Here is an 18,305-nt window from a genome sequence, read left to right on the forward strand (position 1 = left end):
CCTCCCAAATCCATTGTTTACATCTATTCTCTCCTCTAAACACCCACTAATTACCCATCAATCACCCCCTATCACCACCTGTCACTTTTACCTATCAGATCAGACCCTAATCTGCCCCTTGCGGGCACCCAATCACCCGCCCACACGCTCAGATTGCCCTCTGACCCCCCCTTATCAATTCACCAGTGCATTAATTACATCTGTTCTTCCCTGTAATAACCCACTGATCACCTGTCAATCACCTATCACCCATCAATCACCCCCTGTCACTGCCACCCATCAATCAGCCCCTAACCTGCCCCTTGCGGGCAATCTGATCACCCACCCACACCATTAGATCGCCCGCAAACCCGCCGTCAGATTACCTCCCAAATGTATTGTTTACATCTGTTATCTTCTCTAAACACCCACTAATTACCCATCAATCACCCCCTATCACCACCTGTCACTGTTACCTATCAGATCAGACCCTAATCTGCCCCTTGCGGGCACCCAATCACCCGCCCACACGCTCAGATTGCCCTCAGACCCCCCCCCTTATCAATTCGCCAGTGCATTAATTACATCTGTCCTTCCCTGTAATAACCCACTGATCACCTGTCAATCACCTGCCAATCACCTATCACCCATCAATCACCCCGTCACTGCCACCCAACAATCAGCCCCTAACCTGCCCCTTGCGGGCAATCTGATCACCCACCCACACCAATAGATCGCCCGCAGATCCGACATCAGATCACCACCCAAGCGCAGCGTTTACATCTATTCTCTCCTCTAAACACCCACTAATTACCCATCAATCACCCCCTATCACCACCTATCACCACCTGTCACTGTTACCCATCAGATCAGACCCTAATCTGCCCCTTGCGGGCACCCAATCGCCCGCCTACACGCTCAGATTGCCCTCAGACCCCCCCTTATCAATTCGCCAGTGCAATATTTACATCTGTTCTCCCCTGTAATAACCCACTGATTACCTGTCAATCACCTATCAATCACCCATCAATCACCCCCTGTCACTGCCACCCATCAATCACCTGCTGTCACTGCCACCCATCAATCAGCCCCTAACCTGCCCCTTGCGGGCAAACTGATCACCCACCCACACCAATAGATCGCCCGCAGATCCGACATCAGATCACCACCCAAGCGCAGTGTTTCCATCTATTCTCTACCCTAAACACCCACTAATTACCCATCAATCACCCCCTGTCACTGCTACCTATCAGATTAGACCCCTATCTGCCCCTAGGGCACTCAATCACCCGCCCACACCCTCAGAATGCCCTCAGACCCCAGCCCTGATCACCTCGCCAGTGCATTGCTTGCATCTATTCCCCCCTCTAATCACACCTTGAGACACCCATCAATCACCTCCTGTCACCCCCTAGCACACCTACCCATCAGATCAGGCCCCAATTTGCCCCGTGTGGGCTCCTGATCACTCGGCCAATCCCTCAGATCCCCCTCAGACCCCCTTCCGATCACCTCCCCAGTGCATTGATTGCATCTATTTTCCCCTCTAACCACCCCCTGAGACACCCATCAATCACCTCCTGTCACCCCCCTAGCACTCCTATCCATCAGATCAGGCCCAATACAACCTGTCATCTAAAAGGCCACCCTGCTTATGACCGGTTCCACAAAATTCGCCCCCTCATAGACCACCTGTCATCAAAATTTGCAGATGCTTTTACCCCTGAACAGTCATTTTGAGACATTTGGTTTCCAGACTACTCACGGTTTTGGGCCTGTAAAATGCCAGGGCGGTATAGGAACCCCACAAGTGACCCCATTTTAGAAAAAAAGACACCCCAAGGTATTCTGTTAGGTGTATGACGAGTTCATAGATTTTTTTTTTTTTGTCAAAAGTTAGCGGAAATTAATTTTTATTGGTTTTTTTTTCACAAAGTGTCATTTTTCACTAACTTGTGACAAAAAATAAAATCTTCTATGAACTCGCCATACACCTAACGGAATACCTTGGGGTGTCTTCTTTCTAAAATGGGGTCACTTGTGGGGTTCCTATACTGCCCTGGCATTTTAGGGGCCCTAAACCGCGAGGAGTAGTCTAGAAAACAAATGCTTCAAAATGACCTGTGAATAGGACGTTGGGCCCCTTAGCGCACCTAGGCTGCAAAAAATTGTCACACATGTGGTACCGCTGTACTCAGGAAAAGTAGTATAATGTGTTTTGGGGTGTATTTTTACACATACCCATGCTGGATGGGAGAAATTTCTATGTAAATGGACAATTGTGTGTAAAAAAAATCAAACAATTGTCATTTACAGAGATATTTCTCCCACTTAGCATGGGTATGTGTAAAAATACACCCCAAAACGCATTATACTACTTCTCCTACGGCGGTACCACATGTGTGACACTTTTTTACACCCTAAGTACGCTAAGGGGCCCAAAGTCCAATGAGTACCTTTAGGATTTCACAGGTCATTTTGCGACATTTGGTTTCAAGACTACTCCTCACGGTTTAGGGCCCCTAAAATGCCAGGGCAGTATAGGAACCCCACAAATGACCCCATTCTAGAAAGAAGACACCCAAAGGTATTCCGTTAGGAGTATGGTGAGTTCATAGAAGATTTTATTTTTTGTCACAAGTTAGCGGAAAATGACACTTTGTGAAAAAAAACTATTAAAATCAATTTCCGCTAACTTGTGACAAAAAAATAAAAACTTCTATGAACTCACCATACTCCTAACGGAATACCTTGGGATGTCTTCTTTCTAAAATGGGGTCATTAGTGGGGTTCCTATACTGCCCTGGCATTTTAGGGGCCCTAAACCGTGAGGAGTAGTCTTGAAACGAAATTTCTCAAAATGACCTGTGAAATTCTAAAGGTACTCATTGGACTTTGGGCCCTTTAGCGCAGTTAGGGTGCAAAAAAGTGCCACACATGTGGTATCGCCGTACTCAGGAGAGGTAGTATAATGTGTTTTGTGGTGTATTTTTACACATACCCATGCTGAGTGGGAGAAAGATCTCTGTAAATGGACAATTGTGTGTAAAAAAAAAAAATTAACAAATTGTCATTTACAGAGATTTCTCCCACCCAGCATGGGTATGTGTAAAAATACACCCCAAAACACATTATACTACTTCTCCTGAGTACGGCAATACCACATGTGTGGCACTTTTTTGCACCCTAACTGCGCTAAGGGGTCCAAAGTCCAATGAGCACCTTCAGGCTTTACAGGGGTGCTTACAATTTAGCACCCCCCAAAATGTCAGGACAGTAAACACACCCCACAAATGACCCCATTTTGGAAAGTAGACACTTCAAGGTATTCAGAGAGGAGCATGGTGAGTCCGTGGCAGATTTCATTTTTTTTTTGTCGCAAGTTAGAAGAAATGGAAACTTTTTTTTTTTTTTTTTTTTTTCACAAAGTGTCATTTTCCGCTTACTTGTGACAAAAAAATATCTTCTATGAACTCACTATGCCTCTCAGTGAATACTTTGGGATGTCTTCTTTCCAAAATGGGGTCATTTGGGGGGTATTTATACTATCCTGGAATTCTAGCCCCTCATGAAACATGACAGAGGGTCAGAGATGCTTGAAAATGGGAAAATTCACTTTTTGCACCATAGTTTGTAAACGCTATAACTTTTACCCAAACCAATAAATATACACTGAATGGGTTTTTTTTTATCAAAAACATGTTTGTCCACATTTTTCGCGCTGCATGTATACAGAAATTTTACTTTATTTGAAAACTGTCAGCACAGAAAGTTAAAAAAAATCATTTTTTTGCCAAAATTCATGTCTTTTTTGCTGAATATAATAAAAAGTAAAAATCGCAGGAGCAATCAAATAGCACTAAAAGAAAGCTTTATTAGTGACAAGAAAAGGAGCCAAAATTCATTTAGGTGGTAGGTTGTATGAGCGAGCAATAAACCGTGAAAGCTGCAGTGGTCTGAATGGAAAAAAAGTGGCCGGTCCTTAAGGGGTAGAAAGCCCTAGGTCCTCAAGTGGTTAAGTGTGGGGGGGTGATCAGATGGGGGAGGGCCCGGGGGATGTTGGCTGCAGCAAGGGGCCTCTAATGCCAGGTTTTGGTTGGGGGTCCCCTGGGTAAATTTTGGTCAGGGGCCCCATCGGCAAAGCAGGTTATTTTGGTGCTCAGTGCCAAAACTAGATGCCCTATAGCAGTAAAGTTATACTGCGTAAGGGTAATCCGGGGAACTGGCTACATCTCCCTCTGAGTAGCATCAACTCTGAGGGTAAATAGTATTTAACACCACCGGGGATTTGAGCGGAAGCAGGGAGAGCAGTCATTCAGCTCACCCTGCGCCCAGCTCACTGGCAGCTCAATGACCCTTCCACCCCATCAGTATTATAACTGTCCGTGGACCTGTGGCGATAATAGAAAATTATATACTTGCCTTCAATAATTTTCCTTTCCTGATGCATCCATGGCAGCACCAATGGGTTGTTGCCCCGCCCCCTACCCTGATAGGACAGGTATATAGATAAATGTAGTCCCACTCCACCCTGCTTAACTTTTTCAGACTTGCCCAAGACATGGGTGGGGTCTCCCATGCAGCCATGGATGCATCAGGAAAAGAACAATTGTATATTTGCCTTCGGTAATTTTCACTTTCCTTATGCCTCCATGGCAGCACCAACTGGTATTTAACTAGACAAAAAAAAGGAGGGAGAGTCTTGCAGGTGCAACCAAAGAAAATCTTTTATTCAGCATTATAATGGCCAACATAAGTGTGTACAAATTAGTTTTCCAAAATTAACTGTAGTTTGCAGCAGGATCCACTCTGTAATGTTGCATAAACATGTGGATTGACCTCCAATTCGCCGCCTGGCATATTTGGCCCACCTACTCGTATGCCACCCAAGACGTTGCAATGGACCTAGTTTAATGCGCCGTCGGATGTGCAGGAGGATCCTGATCGTTCTGGATGATGCTGGCTCGCCTTTACAATATCCACTTGGTATAATAGTCCAGTTTTCCGGAAGGGTGAAGCGATATCCTAAGCACCTTATGAACATTCTACCCACATCCAGTTTGGGTCTCACTGTCCTGGAATGTGGGGAGTGTCCAATCTTGATTGAAGTGGTACAATGTCACCACCATCGGCATGAAGTGTTGAAGAGGCCTAATTACCACACAATCCGGGAAAAAAACCATAAAGGTTCAAACTGCTTGGAGCTCTGAAACCCTCCTCGCTGATGATACAGCCATAAGGAATACCGTTTTAACGGTTAATTTCCACAAAGATGTCTTCAAGGGGCTAAATAGGAGGGCCTGTTAGGGCTTCCAAATCAGTTGGTAGATCCCACTTGGGGAATAGTTTGTTTTTCTTGGCGGTTTGAACTTCATGACGCACTTTAAGAATTGGACAACCAATGGATTGAATGCCTCTGGAGTAGCTTGGTTTTCTCCAACCCTGTTTGCAGAAAAAGTATGACAGGCTTCTGGTTGTGCATGACTGAAATTGTTAGCATCAGCATAGTCCATAAATTTACTCCAAATCCTGTGATACGTCTTGTTCGTTTAGGGTTTTCTGGATTTCAAGATTGTGGCTATCGCCTGTTCTGAGAATCCGGCTCTTTTTAACCTTTCCTCCCTCAATAGCCAGGCCATCAAATGTAATCTTACTGGGTCCGTGTGACTAATGTGTCCTTGCATCAATAGTCCACCTGGGACGTTACCAGTAACACAGGAGCTGACTTTCAGGTCCCAAAGTAGTGGGATCAAAGGGCAATAGCTCCAGGATGGTATAATAGCTATGACTGTCAGTTTCCTGTGCTAGCCTCCTCAATCGACGCATCATCGGTGTGGGAGAGGAGACCTAACCCCACCTGAACCTCCAAGCTGCTGTGAGAATGTCTGTCCTCCGCTAGTGGGGATGGACTCTCGAGAAATCTCTTGAGTTCCTGTTGGTTGCAGTCGCCATCAAATCTATCTCTGGCGTGCCCCACTGTCTGCACATGTCCTTGGAAAAAATTCTGACTCAGTACCCACTCATAGTCTTATTAGGTTAAAACTGAGAATCTGCCTTCTGATTGGAAATTCCCAGGATATAAACTGCCTTGAGACTCATAAGATGTTCTTTGGCCATCTGCATTATCTGTGAAGTCTCTTGAAGCAAGCTCAGGCTGAGTGTACCTCCCTGCTTGTCTACATATGCCACTGCCGTCATGTTGTCCATCCTGACGAGGACTGATCTGGCCACTATCTGAGTTTGAAATAATTGTAGGGCTTGATAAACCGTGCTCAATTCCAGAATTCTCTCGTTGTGATGGAAGTTTCTTGGTCCCATAGGCCCTACGCTGTCTGTCTCCAAGTATGCCCCCCAGCCTCTGGTACTGGCGTCTGTGGTTGTCGAGTTGTTTCTCCATCTGGATTGGCATATGCTTCGACAGATTTTTCTGGCCTCAGCCACCAGAAGAGGCTGTTCTCTGTTCATTGTAGGTGATATCTGGATTTTCTGATGTAACTTCTGTCCAACTGTGTCAAAAAACCCCATTGAAATGATCTCGTGTGCCATTGAGACCAGTGAAGCATTGGAATAGTCAACGTTAATGATCCCAGAAGGCTCAGACATTGGTGTGTAGGAATGGTGATGCAATGACATGTTGAACTTTGTTGAAGATCTGTTTTCTTTTCCTCTGGTAGTTACTGCATTTAGGCATGTTTGAAACCTGGCCCCAGAAAGATTGTCTTGAGTCGGTTGTAATTGGCTTTCGCCAGCTGATTAGCCACCTGAACTCTTGCAAGGTCTGTAACAATATCTCTGTTGGCAATCTTGCGTAACAGGATGATGTCGTCTAGATGATACATCCTGACTCCCTTGACTCTGAGTAAGGCTATGATCTAAATTAGTACTTTCGTGAAAGTCCTTGGAGCTGTACTTATTCCAAAGGGCAGTAAGGAGAATTGAACATGGAGCGCAATGTGGAGGAACAGTTAATCTTGGATGTATGGGGATGTGTAAATGGGCATCCTCCAGGTCTATTGACAGCATACAATCCGATTTTATTTTTGTGGTGAGTATTATGGATTGTATCGATTCCATCTTGAAATGGGTAGCTTTATTAATAGTTTGAGACAAAAGGCAGGAGAACTGAGACCAGACCTAGATCTTCAGGTACTCAGCGGTGAATAAATACCTTCAGTATCGTCTCCTGAACATAATTTGCAAGAATATCTCTCTTCACTTCCAAGGCTGGGATCCTTCTTGAAAGTCCATCCTGTGATCCCTCGATGTTGTGTTCACTACCATGAATGTTTCTTTCCCCCCCCCCCCCCCCCCCAAAAGGACATATCTGGGCGGACGCACCATTAAATCCCTTACGAGCAGAGCTAGATGTGTTAGAGGTCTTCTGTTTAATTTCTGAAGGGCTTTTTGGCCTCCCTGTCAATTTCTCTGGGATTCCCTGCCAGGCCAATATTATCATGAAGTTCTAAATCTGGACTGCTGGAGTCTATTCTGCTGTGGGATGTGAAGGATTTCTTGTCTTGCAATAGGTTTTTTTTTTTTTTTGTGTTCCCATCGGTCACACTTCTTAGCTGTGTCCTTGCATTCGCCAAAAAAAAGTTCATACCGTCAAAAGTGATCTTGCACCAATTTTGTCTAGAATTCTGGTCAGCTGACAAGGACCTTAGCCATAGTGCTTGACAGGCTGTAACAGTGTACAGCATGGCTCTTGCTTGTAGATCTTGCAATGTCCACTGCTGCTTCGACACACACCACACACCACGTTTAAATTCTTGTAGTGAATGAAGTAAAGCCTCCTTCTGTATCCTCACAAATGGCAATCTCTAAATTCTCCATCCAGGTGCGTATATAGCTTTCCCTCTGAGGTCAGTGCTATCGCTGGCTTCATAGCATCTCCTGATACTGTGTAGGGATTTTTTTTTTTTTCCCTAAAAATAAAATCCTACCTTGGCCACCTTACCTATCAATGTGGTCTTGATCTAAATTGGGCACTATAGGGGCCTGGCTACCTCAGCTGTCATTTCTCCCTTACTTCCCTTGCCCGTCATAGGTAGCTACAGGTGTCTTTAATATTGAGGGTACTTCTGCCTACCTAATACTAAGTAGCTAGAGATGCCCCTGACTGAAGGGAGATCTGGACAGTGGAATGCAAAGAGCAGGTTAAGTAACCTCATTTACCCTCTGCTTGGAACTCTGCATAGGGAAGGAAGCGCTCGGAGAGTGAGCTGCCTTCCCATCAGGTGCCTGTGGGCGCATGCCTACAGTGCCTTATAGTAAATCTAGCCCTGGCTTCATGCTTGCTTCAGATGTGTGATTTGGACGGTACTGATATCAGATTAGTAGACCTGCCAGGAAAATATTATTTAAAAGGAAATGTAGAAGCCTCCATATCTCTTGCTTTGGGATTCCCTTAAAGAGACACTGAAGCGAAAAAAAAATGATATAGTGAATTGGTTGTGTACTATGAATAATTACTAGATGATTAGCAGCAAAGAAAATATTCTCATACTTTTATTTTCAGGTATATAGTTTTTTTTCTAACATTGCATCATTCTATAATATGTGCAGATTACACAACACTCAGCATTCAAAATAGTCTTTCAGAGCAGTCTGTGAAGTAATGACCTCTCCTCTAGCAGAGGAAAAGTAAATAGTCCAGGAACAGTTGAGATAATAAAAGTCAGATAACAGCCCTCTCCACGACTAACTTAGTCGGAGAGCTTAATGGCTTGTTTGCATAGAGATAACAGCTGGAGTTTCTCAACTCTTCCTGTACTGGAAACCATTACACTGATGTATCTGATCTTAATGTTTTATTTCTTAGCTGTGCTACACATACAAATCATAATATCATTTTTTTTTTTTCCGCTTCAGTGTCTCTTTAAAGGGAAGTTTCAGGGTGAGGGGGGGGGACAAAAAATAAAACAAAATCCACTTACCTGGGGCTTCCTCCAGCCCGTGGCAGGCAGGCTGGGCTTCTTCTGCGCTCCAATCGGGCACGCTGACGTCGTCGGACGTCCTCCGGGCTTTACTGCGCAGGCTCAGTACAAACCCACAACTATAGGTTTTGAAAAACTCCATTGGGGGAAAAAATATATCTATTTAGACTAAAAATCCTTTGAAGAAATGGCTGAAAAGATTGTTTAACCCTTTATGGCTGTGGCATGGATTGTATACATTAGCTTGATGTCATTAATACCATAATATAAAATGCATGTCAAGGGATGTAAACACCTCAGTCATTAGTAGCAGCAGTCCAAGCAGCTTGAACCATCAAAGCATAATTTGCGCACATCTTCTTGAATTTACACGTTTACATTGCTCTTCGGTATTCCCACCCCCACCTGCTCCACAGTTCTAGGAAGTGCACTGGAAGGTGTACTAATAGCTTGGATGTTCTCCAAGGGGCATAATATGTGAGTGAAACTGATGGAAGATCTCATTCCTGGGAAACGACTGTAAGGTACTTGGATGTGAGGAGTCTCTTTGTATTCTGGTCGGATTCCAGGAACAGTCACTTGTTGGAAATGCATTGGCATAGCTATATTGCCCATAGGGTGTCTTCCAGTGTCATTTGTGTGGCTCAAATCCTAATATAATTTTTCACATCTGTTACAGAACCAGAACTTTTTCTGTAGACACAAATAAAAAAAAAAAAAAACCAGACAGCAGACATTTATCCTCATTCTTAGCTCATCATTTAGTGATCTGGTGTGACCAATTACTAAACATTGCTTAAAGAGAACCAGAGATGAAGCACCCTCTTGTATTTTACCTTATAAATCAGTGGGAACATGACAGTAAACACCTAATCTGCCCTTTGTTTCATTGTTCTCTGTGTAATCTGACTGTTATCACGTCTGATAAGTATCCCCGACTGAGAAGTCGGGCTGCTCCGTCTAGCTTTGCTACAGAAAGATTATAGCTAAGTCTGTATTCTGTGGTGTTATTTCAAGCCCAAGCCTGCCCCCTTGTGGCTTTGCTATAATGACTCAGCAATAATCATTCCCAGCAAAGCCAGATTTAATTGCTCAGTCTGGGATTCTTGTGACTGCTGTTAACAGACACTTTTAGCAGTGAGGAGGAAACAGAGAGCATGGTAAGTGTTTTCTCTAATGTTCTTACTGATATACATGGTAAAATACACAAGGGTGCTTCCTCTCTGGTTCCCTTTAATGATCCCCTCAGCCTAGATTCTTCCCGCATGTGTACAAGTTTTTTTTTTGTTTTTTTTTTTTCTTCTTCCTAGAAGCAGAAAATGTTGGTGCCTGCTATCTGCATAAATTTAGGCCGCTGCCAAAGGTGCCATTATAAATTATGGCTATACTGTGGGCACCTGCTACATATGATGCGATGTGGGCACCCAAATTTCACAGTATGGGTTGTAAGGTGGGTGGGCGTGTCTAAGGCTAGACATTGGTAAGGGAGGGTTCTGTGTAAGAATAATGTATTTGGTCAAGTTGTACCAATATTTTACACTCTTAAAATGCAGACGATCAGTACATTTTACCAAGATTCTTCTAGCTGAAATTGGGCAACCAAATTTCTCTATGCCTTAATGTTTTGGGGGACCGCCATAGGTAAATTCTACACCGCACTTGAGGCTGTCTAAGCCTGATGCGGCGTAGGATTTACGCCGCCTGCCGTTTCTGCACCCGGCGCGATCATGTGCACCCAAGAGGGGAGATTAAGCCGTCGTGACAGCTGACATCTCCCCTCAGTGGTCAGGAGCCATGGCGATTGGCTCCACCTGATCACTATGATCACCAGCAGAACATAGTGATCACCATTAAACCTGGGGGGGGGGGGGGGGGGGTGTGAAGAGGATTCACACCTTCCTGACATTCCTCTGGTGCTCGGCACTCCCCTTCACTCTGGCTGGCATTCCCTGCTCACTCTGACATAAGTGTCAGGTCCCGAGCTGCGACCCAAAACTTAGCGTCAGTATGTATGCCGGCTGTAGTAGAGGGGTCCACAACTGCTCATCCCTGGAGCCTGGGAGGCGAGTAAAAGCTGTTGGCTACATGAGGGACAAAATGCCCCGCTAGCCCTACCTGGGATCCAGCTGCCCCATGCAAAATCACCTGGTTTTGTTAGGTGGCTGGTCCCGAAAGGGTTATTGCGCACTTAAAATTAATATCATCCAGTTATAGATCAGGAGCAGTTTGGACATATACACGATGCAACTTCCTGTCAGATTACCCATCGATCAGACAGGAAATTGCATCATGTGTACCCAGCATAAGACTTTATCAGGCAAAGACGAGGTCAAAATTAATTGTTGGTCTCCCACTCCTGTAATTGACAGCACCCTGTACTGCAGAATAACCTAACGACTCCACCTCTGAGCTAGAATCTACAGTACGACATACTATATGACAAATACTTACATTATCCGGTAAATTCAGTTCCTTGGCAATTTGCATCATTTTCTGGTTTTCCAGGTTTTGGGCAGCATTGAAAATGTAACTCTAGCATGAGGGTTTGATTCTTGTCAATAGTCCTTCGTATTCTTCTCAGAGGATCGTGCACAATACGAATAAGCTAAAAGAAATATGGATAAAACGCAGCTTTCCTTGCTACCAATGTTTTCATTATCCATTCTACCCATACAAGTGTCGCAAGCCTATTTTACTGTATTTGCCTTCAAATGTTTCCCTTTTTTAAATTTTTGTTCTGTAGGTCCCTGCTTGAGCCCTTTCCTTGTTCAGTTAGCTTAATCAGAAGAAACCTGAGGTGGGACACCTGTGGAAGCGGTCATATTTCCTATACCAGTTGCCTGGCAGCAGAGGCATATCTGGGTAATATGGCGCCTAGAGAGCGCATGGTAACCGCGCAGACACAGCGCTGCACATGCGGAGGTTACTAATGACATCACTTCAGCATGTGCTGTGTCCGCGCGGTTACCATGCACCCTCTTAACACTTTGTTTGCCTCAGAGGTCTAATTCTGTGACCTGAAGGCAGCGCAGTGGCTGGGGATGGGAGACCGGCAGCAATGGCAGACAGCATGCGTGCACGCAGCCACCACGGCAGTGCGGGGCAGGCATGGTGTTCATGGGCACTGTGGCGCCTATGGCATGAGCCATGCCTGTACCCCTCAAGATGCAGCTAATCTTGTCTAACATCTGATCTGCATGCTTGTTCAGGGTCTATTGATTAAAGTATTATGCTAGGCATACACTTGCCCCATCCCCCCCCCCCCCCCCCCCCCCCCAGAGCAATTTCCATTCTCTTCTAAGAATCGTTCAGAAAAATGATCAAAATCAGATTGGCCCCTGTCAGAAATGAAATATTTGCTGCAAGAAGGGCAATACTTTGTAACCGTTATACAGTTCAGAGAGTAGCAGGATAAAAGGGCAACAGTGGCTAGTGGACAAGGGGCGGTGCCATAGATGCTAATGCAACGATCAATACCGTGAAAAAGGGCACCCAATTAACATTGCAAGCTTCTAAAACAATAACGTGCTTCAAATGTTTGTCATTATTTTGTATGTACAGGACTTTACGGTATCAGATTATCGTTTCTGTGTGGGGGAGGGGTTAGGCACCACCAGGGGAGGATTCTGCGGGTTAAGCTATATTTTGCTATGATTTTTTAATCTTAATATAATATCAACCCTCCCAAAAAAGTACAGTAAGGATGTCCATTAGACTGAAATATTTAAGTGGGGGGCTGGTGCACACCAAGGGTGCTTTTCAAATAGTGAGATGAGAAGTGCTTGGCTAATGTTGCCTTATGAGGGTATTCCCACAGCCACAGTAACTTTTTTTTTTTTTTTTTTTTTTTTTTTTTTTTTTTTCCCTCCAAAATCTTAAACGACCATGTAGCTGTTGCATATCAATGATCAAAAACTTGACAAAAAAAACCCTTTCAATAGGTTTAATAAAAAATCTGCTGCCTGAAACTCACAAATTTGAATAAATTACCTAACGAGTCTGTTAGTTCAACACACACAGGGGAAATATAGCCAGTGGCCAACATTTTGAAATTTGACATCCCAAAAATATTTTTTAAACTTTTTTTTTTTTATGGGGCAATTTTAATGTATTCATAGTTATAGTTACATAGTTATATTGGCTGAAAGAAGACATGCGTCCATCGAGTTCAACCAGTACAAAGGTACAACACCAGCCTGCTCCCTCACATATCCCTGTTGATCCAGAGGAAGGCGAAAAAACCCTTACAAGGCATGGTCCAATTAGCCCCAAAAGGGAAAAATTCCTTCCTGACTCCAGATGGCCATCCTTGTGCTTGATGTGCACACCTCATATTAGTTGTCGCTTAAACATTTGTGGCACATGTAGCTCCCTACTAATTTCCAAACTGCATCACAAGACTGCAAGTGTTGTGATTCCAATCAACTTACAAATAACCACTAGAAGGGGGGGGGGGGGGGGGGGGGGAGGGAAATGTATGGATGGATAAACCAAGAGGTTATAAGATTTTCTATATTTTCAGCAGCAAAAAATAAAATGACAAACTGTAAATTCAGACCACTCAGACAGAGGCCTAAAGCAGCATAGTCCTGATTTAAAAGCCAGATTGTAGCTGAATTAATATTATATTAGTATATTGGCCAGTGCATGTCTTCATGGACAGGTACATCTGGCATCAATCAACTGCTCTTTGCAATCCTGCTTGACTGGATGAATATTGAATGGTTCTCTGTAGAGACCTTTAAAGCAGCAAAGTCCTGATAAAAAGCCAGATTGTATTTATTTGCTTCACTTTAAAGGCCTCTAAAGCAGCATAGTACTGATTGAAAGCCATAGTGTACCGTATATACTCGGATACAAGTCGACCTCGTTTATAAGTCGACCCCAATATTTGACCCTCATAAGCTGGAATTTTTCATTTTCCCTACCCATGCTGCCTGTAACTCACCCATCCCTCCCTCCCACCATCACCCAAACACTTGATGCATTTAATTACCATCACCCACATGTTTGCTGCCTCTAAATCGCCCCTCCCACCCACCATCACCCATAGGGGGGTCCCTGACCCTGTCTCCATTGCACCCCTCCTTCCCACTGTCACCCAAGCATTTGAGGCTTATAATTACCCTCTCCCACCCACCATCACCCAATGGGAGCCTCTGTATAAATGTCCTACTTGCGCTTTGTAATCCTGGGAGCCGTCTGCATCAATGTCCTACTTGCGCTTTGTAATCCTGTGGCAAAGTGATTCCCACGGCAGAAGGCTTCACCCCTCATCAGCGTGTGCTGCTTCCTCTCTCCCTTCACTCGCGCTGACCTCCATGCTTTAGCGTAGCTCCGTCTTCTGACATCAGGAGGCGGGGCTACGCTAAAGCACGGAGGTCAGCGCGAGTGAAAGGAGAAGAGAGAAACCAGCGCACGCTGATGGGGGGTGACTGCTTCTGCCGTGGGAATAACTCTGCCACAGGATTACAAAGCGCAAGTAGGGCATTAATGCAGACGGCTGCCATTGGGTGATGGTGGGTGGGACGGAGGGGGCACACTGGCATATTGGCTATAAGTTGGGAAATTTAGGACTACTCACGTATAAGTCCACCCCCCCCCCCCCCCACTTTAAAACTTTGAGTCAGTCCTAAATTTCTCGACTTATAGCCGAGTATATACGGTAGCTGAATTTATTATGGGCAGGTACGTCTGGCATCGAAATCAACTGCTCTTTGAAATCCCGCTTGACTGGATATTATTCGATGGTTCTCTGTAAAGCATGGTCCTGTTTAATAGCCAGATTGTAGCTGAACTATATAATAATTAATATATTGGCCAGTGGATGTAGCTGAACATATTTTTATAATTGCCAGTGCAGGGCTTCATAGACTGGTACCTCTGGCAACTGTTCTCCGTATTCCTGCTTGACTGGATAAATATTGGATGGTTCTCTGTAAAGGCCTCTAAAGCAGCATAGTCCTGATTAAAAGCCAGATTGTAGCTGAATTATTATCTATTATGGCCAGTGCATGTCTTCATGGACAGGTACATCTGGCATCGAAATCCACTGCTCTGAAATCCTCCTTGACTGGATATTCTTGGATGGTTCTCTGTAAAGGCCTCTAAAGCAGCAGTCCTGATAGAAAGCAAGATTGTAGCTGAACTATTGTATAATAATCACAATAACCATAATCCTAATAAAAAAAATGTATTGGATGGTTCTCTGTAAAGGCCTCTACAGCAGCATACTCCTGATTAAAAGCCAGATTGTAGCCGACCATTTTTATTTTTCTCTGTAAAGGTCTCTAACCGTTCCAATAAAATGTTCAGCTACAGTCGAACTTTAAAGCAGAATAGTCCTGTTTAAAAGCCAAAGTATCTGCATAGGACTGTAGTTTAAGCTCTTAGGCCTAGTGCACACCAGAGCGTTCGGCTGCGGTTTGCGATCCGCTTGCGGGTGCAGATCTGCTAGGGTAATGTATTTCAATAGGCTGGTGCACACCAGAGTGGGAGGCGTTTTGCAGAAACGCATACTCCCGGGCTGCTGCAGATTTTGGATTGCGGAGGCGTTTCTGCCTCCAATGTAAAGAATAGAAAAAACGCAAACCGCTCTGAAAAACGGCACTTCAGAGCGGTTTGCCGGCGTTTTTGTTACAGTAGCTGTTCAGTAACAGCTTTACTGTAACAATACATGAAATCTACTACACCAAAAACTCTTCACAAAACCGCAAAATGCTAGCTGAAACGCTACAGAAAAAGAAAAAGCGTTTGCGGATCTGCTAGCGGGTTTTGGTGTGCACCAGGCCTTCATAGTGGATGTACCTGTGGCTTTTTCTGGTGTCTGGAGCCTTTTAAAGAAATGCCGCCAGCAGCAGATCACGCTCTTTGTAGGTTCATAGGAAGAACGAGCGTGGAGTAGGTTGGATTTTCAACTTCACAAGTTCCCAAAACTTTGTCTTCATTAGGAAAAACATGGTTTTCCTTTCAAATGGGATTTCCAAGAGAAGACTATGAAGTCTAAGCTGAAGAACCAGAGTTGACAAAAAGCAAGCAGATAAAAATAAATCTGCCAAGCTTCAAATGTCTAAAGGTAGCCATACACTGGTCGATTTGCCATTAGATCGACCAGCTGACAGATCCCTATCTGATCGAATCTGATCAGAGAGGGATCGTATGGCTGCCTTTACTGCAAACAGATTGTGAATCGATTTCAGCCTAAAACCGATCACAATCTGTGGAGCCGCCCCTGAGTTAAAGTGAACAATTCGGATAAGGATACCCTAGTAGTAGCCTTTTTGCCGTTTACCTAGGTCAGGTGTCGAAGTGGTTGCTCCACTTTTTTTTTGTTTTTGTTTTGTTTTGTCTTGTTACAAAGGCCAGATAACTCATTGGCTTTGAATATCTGGTTGTTAATGGTAGAGTCCCGAACAAAGGGCTGAGCACACTGTATGAATTTTATGGACAGATCTGATTTTTTTTTTTTTTTTTTTTTTGGGGGGGGGGGGGGGGGGGGGTTATAGCCTGGAGATGTGCATTCAAAGACATCTGGATGCCAGCTAGCACAAATGTTCAGCTGACCCAGTTTAAACTGGTATCCAGATGGTACTGTATCCCTGATTGCCAAAAGATGGAAGGAACATGAGATTGGGGTTGCTGGGGATGTGGAGTATGTAGGCTGAATTATAAATATTGGTTCTGGGAATGCAATAAGATTGCGGGTTTCTGGCTAGAGAGAGAACCCTTCATAAGGTGCAGTTTTGACCAAGATTTTAATGGATGAAATGGTGGACTTGTTCAATCAGGCTAAACGGGAAATGAGAAGACCAAAAAGTCACACCTGCTCGCTTATGGCCAGGAAACTGATAATTGAAGAGTGACATGCTGCCTTGTTGTTTTGGAATGGCATTATAGGATGCTATCCCTCCTAAATTTGGAGTCTGGTCAAACTGATCAAGAATCCAATAAGGTTTGTGGTTTTTTTTTTTTTTTTTTTTTTTTTTTTTTTTGGGGGGGGGGGGGGGGGGGGGAAGTAGAGAATGGAGCTAAATTGGACCTATGATGTAAACCAATGCCCACGGACACAGGAGCACAGCTATGAAGTTATTCTGTTTAAGTCCGGGCAATATGTTGAGCTGAGGTCCAAAGAGAACGCTCCAATCCATGCTTTTGATTGGTCGCTGCTTAGACCCGGTAAGGTGCCTGAAGAGATTATTTGAACCTCTGAAGCCATTTTGTTTAGACACCACTTTATATATGTGTAAATGTGAAGCAATTTGCATTCTTGTGAAGTCACTAGAGATATAGGAAATAGCAACTTTCCTTTTGAAGGCTCCGAGGAGTGTCTGAATTTTTAAAAGAATACACTTACCTGGGGCTTCTTCCAGCTCACCATAGGCGGCGAGGTCCCACGGCATCCTCCTGGCTCCTCTCCTGCAGCCTTTGCCGGCCCCTGTTATGTAGACCCCAGGGCCGGGTGTCAGGCCGGCTCTTCCTGGTTAATGATGCAATGCGTCATCACGTCGGCCACTTCACGTCATCACAGCGGCCGAAGTGACAGGTCTGAGCATGCACGGAAAACCAGCGCATGCGCAGACCTGTGATGACACATTGTCGTTAACCAGGAAGAGCAAGCCCTGGTGATGCCAGTAACTGGGGGGGGGGGGTTTAGGCTGCAGGAAATGAGCCAGGAGGATGCCGCAGGACCTCGCTGGCTACGGTGAGCTGGAAGAAGCCCCAGGTAAGTGTATTTTTTTTAAATTCGGGCACTCCTCGGAGTCCCTTTAAACTGCTGTTTGTGTTTTCCACAAACAATATTTCTCTGTCCAGCTGACCAAGGCTGAAAATCACCATCTGGGAATTTCTTTAGTTGTCTTAATATTACATCAAAGTTTCTGGTTTGGGCTATTCAATCTGCTCATAACCGTAAACTGTCCATCATTCGTCACTCCCACCACCTAATGGAGAGCAGCTCACCAAGTTTGTTGGACCACAAATCACAATGGTCAGATGCGCATGTGGGGCATTCAAGGCTCCCCTCGCCTGAACGATCCGTTCCACCCTTGCAGCAGTCACCATATGCATATTGAGACCCAATACTTGCACCTTAGCATTTCCTCAGAATGAAAAAAACAACGCTCATAGTGCAATACTGTATAAAAACTTTAAAATTTATTCCAGTTTTGCACTTACAGATTTTGCAGAGTTTGAAAGCTTACAGTTTTTGCCACGGGCTCTCCCCCCATCTGGCCTCCCGGTCTGGCCAGCAAGTATCCTCAATCCTTCTGTGTGGAGACCCTCCAGCTTCCTCCTCTGGTTTGTAGTGCTTCAAGCATGCCGTTCGTAGCTCCGCCCTATCGATTTCGTCACAAACACCTGACTCATCAGGAGCCCCTAGAAGCAGGAAAT

Source organism: Hyperolius riggenbachi, chromosome 8 (genome assembly GCF_040937935.1).
Source record: "Hyperolius riggenbachi isolate aHypRig1 chromosome 8, aHypRig1.pri, whole genome shotgun sequence".
Lineage (NCBI taxonomy): Eukaryota > Metazoa > Chordata > Amphibia > Anura > Hyperoliidae > Hyperolius > Hyperolius riggenbachi.